The 8,453-nt window shown below is 38.2% G+C and overlaps 1 non-coding gene across 1 annotated transcript; it reads right to left on the reverse strand.

Annotated features, from left to right (window-relative positions):
- Nucleotides 1–1,108: 1,108 nt before the first annotated feature.
- Nucleotides 1,109–1,215, reverse strand: LOC131169835 (small nucleolar RNA R71). Its single transcript, XR_009140765.1, has one exon. It is a non-coding gene; the product is annotated as a small nucleolar RNA R71 (small nucleolar RNA).
- Between the last annotated feature and the right edge of the window lie 7,238 nt (nucleotides 1,216–8,453).

The following is an 8,453-nucleotide window of genomic DNA, read 5'->3' on the forward strand; positions in this document are numbered from 1 at the left end:
AGATTGGATAACCAATTTAAAATCCCAAAATAGCTCGGATATGAAATCTCGAACTCCGGAATCGCCTTTTTACCATCGTTAATTTCTAATTGAATTTAATTACTTGCCATTTTGAATATTGCCATATTTGAACTTGCTTATTTCAATTTTGATGCAATTTTAGTTTAATTAATACATTGTTGAATAGATTATTAATTTTGCATACATAGATTTCACATTCTCAATACCCATTAATTCATTACTTTAATTTCAAAAACATTTCAATTTAGTCAACTTTTATATCAAAAATTCAATCATTAACTCAACTCCTCGTGGGAACGATATCTTTACTGTATTACTTGTAAGACCCGTGCACTTGCGGTTGGGTCACATCAAGTTTTTGGCGCCGTTGCCGGGGAGTTGTTTGTTTAAGATTGAATTCTTGATTATTTTAGTTGTTTATAGTTTTATTTTTGTTATATTTTCATTTTGTGTTTGTTTGTTCTTTTTCAGGTACTTTTAATCTTTTATGAGATGAGCTAGAAGCACAAGTGACACATCCTTATTGTTTGATCCTGAAATTGAAAAGTTTTGTAAAGCCAACAAGAAAGAAACCAGAAGAAGGAAAGAAGCTTTGAGAGAAACCGAAATTGAAGCAGACATGGCTGATGAAAGAATTAGAATTGGTGTTGGTAATGCTGGAAATGGTCAAAACAATGAAAATGAAGCCCATGGTGAAGAAGTTGTTAATGCTAACGTGCCTAGGGGAAGTATGATGGATCATGCTTTTCCTCATTTTGATGACTTGAGAGAGAGCATAGCAAGACCAAGAATTGATGCAAATAGCTACAAGATGGATTTTGGAGTTCTTCAAATAATTCAAAATTCTCAATTTGGAGGACATCCTTCTGAAAATCCACACACACATCTGAAGAAATTTGCTATGATTTGTGATATGCAAAAACAACCTAGAGTGTCTGATGATGTAGCAAGATTGAAGCTATTCCCATTCTCTTTGAAAGATAGAGCATTGGATTGGCTTGATTCTTTACCTCACAACTCCATTACAAATTGGGAGCAACTCACTGATGCATTTCTTGCACAATATTTTCCACCTGGAAAAACTCAAGAATTGAGGAATCAAATGACAGCTTTCAGACCAAGAGAAGATGAAACTCTATATGAGTCATGGATGAGATGGAAGGAATTAGAGAGATTATGCCCACATCATGCCATTCCAAAATGGATGATAAATCAGAATTTTTACACAAATGTCACTCCTGCAATCAGAGGGATTATTGATGCTCAAACAGGAGGGGAATTCATCATTAAGCATGAAGATGAAGCTTATGAGTTGTTAGAGAAAATTGCAAAGAATACTCATCTTTGGAGTAGTCCAAGAGGACCAGCTCCAACTCAAAAGAGGCAAGCTGCTGGAATGTATGACCTTGATCCATTCAACATGATTAATGCAAAATTTGATGCACTTACAAATGTCCTTGCTAAGAAGATGGAAGATTTGAGTATGTTGGTTAGTTCATCATCATCAGCTGGAAGTTCACAACAAGTGGCTTATGCAGAGGAAACTACCAGCTGTGGAGTAGATTATGGAGAACAAGCAGCATATGTTGGTAATTATGGAAACAAACAGATGGGGAATTCTTATTCTCAAACTTACAATCCAAATTGGAGGAATCATCCCAACTTTTCATGGGGAAATCAGCAAAATCAAGTTCCAAATTAGAATTTTCAACCACAACAGCAACAAGGAGTTCCATATCAGCAAAATAGGCAACCATTGCCTAATTTTCAGCAGAAAAATATGAACCCTCCACCAAAACAGCAAGAACGAAATTCCACCACTGAAGCTTTATTGCAACAAATTCTTGCTAACCAAAATAAGCATGATGAGGAGATGAGAGAGATGAAAGCAAGGCTGGAACAGATGCAAACACATAACAAAATGCTGGAAAATCAGATTGCACAACAAGCATCTTCCTCAAGTGCCAAGTCTTTTGGAAAGCTTCCAAGTCAACCAGAAAACCCAAGAGAGCAGTGTCAAGCTATTACTTTAAGAAGTGGGAAAGTTATAAATGATGAGAAGAGTGAAAATAGTGAGAAGAGAGAAAATGAGAAAGAAACTGATGAGAGTGAAAAACAAGAGAGTGCAGAAAAATGTAAAGAGGAAATTGAAGAGAAGGAAGAGAAGTATATACCTCCTGAGCCCTACAAGCCACAACTTTCCTTTCCACAAAGATTTCAAAAAGCCAAGCTTGATAGGCAATTTGGGAAGTTCTTAGAGGTTTTGAAGAAGCTTTACATAAATGTGCCGTTTGTTGATGCTCTTTCACAAATGCCCTCTTATGCAAAATTCTTGAAAGAAATTCTCTCAAACAAGAGGAAACTTGAAGACCATGAGACTGTAGCCTTAACTGAGGAATGCAGTGCTATCCTCCAAAGAAAACTTCCTCCAAAGCTCAAGGATCCAGGGAGTTTTTCAATTCCATGCCACATAGGGGAATCATGTTCTACAAAAGCCTTATGTGATTTAGGGGCTAGTGTTAGCCTCATGCCCCTCTCAATTTATGAGAAGCTCAATATGGGAGATCTAAAGCCAACCCATATTTCTCTTCAGTTAGCTGACAGATCAATCAAGTATCCTGAAGGGATTTTGGAGAATGTGCCTCTGAAGGTTGGAAAGTTCTATATACCTGTTGATTTTATCATCTTGGACATGGAGGAAGATTTTAATATTCCAATTATCTTGGGAAGGCCTTTCCTGGCTACAGCTGGTGCTTTGATTGACGTGAAAGGAGAAAAATTGACACTTAGGGTTGGTGAAAAGCAATTGGTTTTCAATATTAATAACTCTATAAAAAAGCATCATTCTGAAGCTGATACTTGCTTGAGAATTGATATTATTGATGAGCTGGTTGAAGAACACTTCAGAAAGAAATATCCAGAAGATCCACTTGAAAATTGCTTGGTTCATGGAGGAGGCATAGACTATGACAACCCTCATGTGGCTGCATATGCTCAACACTTAGAGGGAAGTCCACCATTCATTTCTGCTCCAGTTTTTCAACTCACACAAAAGGAAAAAGTAGAATCTACGCAACCATCATTCAAGGAAGAAGATGCACCTAAGGTAGAACTTAAGCAACTTCCTTCTCAGCTCAGGTATGAATTTCTTGGCACTAATAACACTTATCCAATAATTGTAAATGCAAACTTGAGTACCTTAGAGGCTGATAAGTTGTTAAGAGTGTTGAGACAATTTAGAAAAGTCTTAGGATACACCATAGATGACATTAAGGGAATAAGCCCACATTTTTGCATGCATAGAATCATTTTGGAAGAAAATTGTAAGCCATCTATTGAACATCAAAGGAGGTTGAACCCAAATATGAAAGAAGTTGTTAAAAAGGAAATTTTGAAGTTGCTTGATGCAGGGATCATATACCCTATCTCAGATAGTACTTGGGTGAGCCCAGTACATGTTGTCCCAAAAAAGGGTGGAATGACAGTGGTCAAAAATGAAAATAATGAATTAATTCCCACTAGAACAGTAACTAGTTGGCGAATGTGCATAGATTACAGAAAATTAAATGTTGCCACTAGAAAAGATCATTTTCCTCTTCCCTTTATTGATCAGATGTTAGAAAGACTGGCTAGGCATTCTTATTTTTGCTATTTAGATGGATATTCAGGTTTTTTTCAAATCCCTATCCATCCAAATGATCAAGAGAAAACCACTTTTACTTGTCCATATGGAACCTTTGCTTATAGAAGGATGCCATTTGGGTTGTGTAATGCACCAGCCACTTTTCAAAGGTGCATGATGGCAATCTTCTCAGATTTCATTGAAGACATAATGGAGGTTTTTATGGACGATTTTTCTGTTTATGGATCTTCATTTGATATATGCTTGGCTAACCTTTCTAAAGTTTTGCAGCGATGTGCGAATCGACCTTGTGTTAAATTGGGAAAAGTGTCATTTCATGGTTCAGGAAGGGATAGTGCTTGGACATTTGGTGTCTAACAGAGGAATAGAGGTTGATAAAGCCAAGGTTGAAGTGATAGAGAATATGGCTCCTCCTACCAATGTCAAAGGAATTCGAAGTTTCTTAGGACATGCCGGGTTCTACAGACGCTTTATCAAGGATTTTTCTAAAATAGCCAAACCTTTGTCTAATTTATTAAGTAATGACACACCATTTGTATTTGACCAAGAGTGTTTGGATGCCTTTTGCAGGTTGAAGCAAGCTCTTATCACTGCAACAATCATGCAACCACCTGATTGGAGCCTACCTTTTGAAATTATGTGTGATGCTAGCAACTATGCAATTGGGGCTGTTCTTGGTCAAAGAAAGGACAAAAAGGCTTATGCTATTTATTATGCTAGTAGAACACTGGATGAGGCTCAAACAAATTATGCAACAACTGAAAAGGAATTTTTAGCAATTGTCTTTGCATGGGAAAAATTCAGACCTTACATTATTGACTCAAAGGTGGTTATATTTTCAGATCATGCAGCCATCAGGTATTTGCTCCGAAAAAAGGAGGCTAAACCTAGGCTCATTAGGTGGATTCTGATGTTACAAGAGTTTGATTTGGAGATTAGAGATAAGAAGGGAGCTGAAAATGTAGTTGCTGATAATCTTAGTAGGTTGAAATTGGATGATGAAGAATTGGATGAAATCCCTATTGATGAGTTTTTCTTGGATGAACAACTTTTCTCTCTTGTTGCTAAACTACCTTGGTATGCAGACTTTGTGAATTATCTATCTTGTGGAGTTTTACCTCTAGGTATGACATGGCAACAAAGGAAAAAGTTTTTGCATGAGGTGAAGTTTTATAGATGGGATGACCCTTTACTCTTTAGGAGATGCTGTGATGGTTTAATAAGGAGATGTATTCCTGAAGAGGAGATACAGAGTATTATGCATCATTACCATGCTTCTGATTATGGAGGACATTTTGGAATCTCTAAAACAGCTAGTAAAATTTTGCAAGCTGGTTTCTTTTGGCCAAATCATTTTAAGGATGTGAGGAAATTTGTGTTGGATTGTGATAAATGTCAAAGGAGTGGAAATTTGTCAAAAAGAGATCAAATGCCCCTAAATAATATTCTTGAAGTGGAATTGTTTGATGTTTGGGGAATAGATTTTATGGGGCCATTCCCTCCTTCATATGGTAATAGATACATCTTAGTTGGGGTTGACTATATGTCAAAGTGGGTGGAAGCTATTGCAACTCCAACTAATGAAGCTAGAGTGGTAGTGAAATTCTTGAAGAAATTTGTCTTGAGCAGATTTGGAGCTCCTAGAGCTGTAATTAGTGATGGGGGTTCCCATTTTTGTAATAAGCAATTTGAGAGCTTAATGAGGAAGTATGGTGTAGTGCACAAGATAGCTACCCCATACCACCCTCAAACTTCAGGACAAGTTGAAATTTCTAACAGAGAGCTCAAGCATATTTTGGAGAAAACAGTGAACAATTCTCGGAAAGATTGGTCTATCAAACTAGATGATGCTTTATGGGCATATAGGACTGCCTACAAAACCCCTATAGGAACTACTCCCTTTAGGTTGGTGTATGGTAAGTCTTGTCATTTACCTGTGGAGCTAGAACATAGAGCATATTGGGCCATTCAGACCTTAAATTTTGATCTTAAACAAGCTGGTGAGAAAAGGTTATTACAACTTAATGAGCTTGAGGAATTGAGGATTGATGCTTATGAAAGTGCTCGTATTTACAAAGAAAGAACTAAAGTTTGGCATGATAAGCATCTTAGGAAAAAGGAATACAAAGAAGGTGATTTAGTTTTGTTGTTCAACTCAAGATTGAAATTGTTCCCTGGAAAACTCAAGTCAAGGTGGACTGGTCCATATAGAGTTTCTAAAGTTTTCCCTTATGGAGCAATTGAAATTTGGAGTGAAAAATCTGGGAATTTTAAGGTCAATGGGCATAGATTGAAGCACTACATAACTGGAGACCCAATAAAGGGAGCAAGCTGTTACAAGCTTTCCAATCCCTCACCTCTTTTTAGTGAAATTCATGAAAAGTCCAGCTAAGGACTATAAATTTGCCCTCTTGCCTTAAACTGAAATTTTGTTCTTTAAATCTCCTACAAATTGATTGATTTTTGCTGCATAACCAGTGCAGGGTCTGCTACCTGGTTTATGCAGAGAGGAAAAATGAAATCTGCAGCAAGGAAAGGTCTGCAGCAGATGAATTATGTCATTGAGCTGCAATCTGGTTTATGCAGAGGAAAAATGACATTCTGCAGCAAAGAGGGTGTCTGCAGTAGATGGCTTATGTTCTTGGTGAGGTTGGGTGTGTAACTTTTTAATATTTGTGCTTATAATGTTAATATGGTGGTAAGTGAGTCATTTTTGCAGTTTTGAGCTTATTTGGGTTCTGGATTCAAGGTGGACAATATTGCATTTTCTTGGCATGACTTAGGGAGGTCATCATTTGTGAATAGATGCAGCTTTATGCAGATTTTATTGAATTTTTAATGTGCTAAATGTTGATTTGCAGAATTCGAGTCAAAATGGCATGGGTCACAAATGCCTTTTATGCAGAATTTACTTTTACATGCTTGTGTGATGAAATTTTTGATGAACTTGTATATATTGATGTGTTTTTGGTGAAAATTTCTCATAGTTTATGCTTCGTGGAATTATATTTCCTCATTCTAGGGTATTTTTCACACTTGCAATTCATGTTCCATTGCAATCTTAATCTTGTTGAATTGTGTATAAGCAACTGCATAGCTTATGCAATCCTGCATAACCACAATTCTTGCCATTTTTCACCCTTATTGCAAGTGCATAGCCTATGCACTTCTGCATAACCTCATTTTGTCAAATTTCATAACAGTCAAAACTTGCATAAGGTGAGTGCATGACTTATGCACATTTGCACAACTTCAAATTCTGCATTTTCTCTCTCTGCCGAAGTCTGCATAAGGAGGGTGCATAACTTATGCACTTCCGCATGACCAAAAACTTTGAATCTCCAAACCTGCCGAGGGGTACATAAGCAGAGTGCATGACTTATGCACTTCTGCATAACCAGAAATTCCAAAATTCCAAACTTGCCGAGGGGTGCATAAGCAGAGTGCATAACTTATGCACTTCCGCATGACTTCACTCCCCAAATTCCAAAAGTTGCTGAAGAGTGCATAAGCAGAGTGCATAGCTTATGCACACCTGCACGACCACCAACCCAAATTCCAAAAGTTACCGAAGAGTGCATGAGCAGAGTGCATGACCTATGCACTTCTGCATGACCCGATTCTCTGAAAAGCCAAATCCGCCGAGAGGTGCATAAGGGCAGTGCATAACTTATGCACTCCCGCATGACTTCACTCCTCAAAATTTCAAAAGTCACCAAGAGGTGCATAAGGAAGGTGCATGACTTATGCACAACTGCATGACCACCAACCCAAGATTTCAATACCTGCCAAACAGTGCATAAGGACAGTGCATGACTTATGCACTTGTGCATGACTTATGCACTTGTGCATGAGCTATTTCTCTGAAGTTCAAATCATTCTGAAACATGTATAAAAGAGTGCACAGGTTATGTATAAATCACTTTTCACTTATGCAGTCTCTACACAAACCCGATTCAAATCAAATTCCTTTTCGGTAACCAAAATTCCCACCTCCACTTCCCGACTCCTTTATCCACGACAGTCCTTCAACCTCCATTTCTTCCGGCATTCCCTCTCTCCCTTCTTCTCCACTAGCATTTTCACCACATAAACCCTAAACTTCCCCCTGCATTTTCATTTCCGCCCTTATCTCTCCATCTTCTCCATCGGCAATGGAGTCGCCTCCCCATTCCCGTCCAGCTTCCCCTCTCCAGGTTTCACCATTGTCAACAATACCTCCTAACCCTAATTCCCCTCCACAAGAAACACCCCCACCACCTCCCACAACCACGTACAAATGAAAAATCCGATCGAAATTTGTGCGACCCATGTCCTCTGCCCCTCCTCTATCCAAACGCAAAGAACCACCCACCCCATTGTCGGAACCACCACCCAAAAAGCCAAAAGCTCCAGCCTCCACACCCTCTTCCAGCAAAAAGCCAATTTCAGTAGCTTCACAGGTATCAAAGCTACCTTGGCCTCTTCCTGATATAATTCAAAAAGCAGCTTTTAGGAGACTCAAGGATAGGAGGGTACAACCCACTAGGTATATATCTGCCGATTCTCTATAATCTCTTGGTTTATTTGACAATGTAGTTACATATCTTGATGCTATGGGTTGGATGGAATTTGTGCATAAGCAGGAGATTGTTTATCCAACTCTAGTTTTGGAGTTTATTTCTTCATTCTCTGCTACCCTCAAATTGCATGATGTGGACCATAAGCCAATTATGAAATTTAGATGTTTGGGGCAAAATAGAGAGCTGTCATTGGACCAATTTCATAGCATTTTTGGGTTTGCAATTGA

The sequence above is a fragment of the Hevea brasiliensis genome, chromosome 1, assembly GCF_030052815.1.
Source record: "Hevea brasiliensis isolate MT/VB/25A 57/8 chromosome 1, ASM3005281v1, whole genome shotgun sequence".
Taxonomy (NCBI): domain Eukaryota; kingdom Viridiplantae; phylum Streptophyta; class Magnoliopsida; order Malpighiales; family Euphorbiaceae; genus Hevea; species Hevea brasiliensis.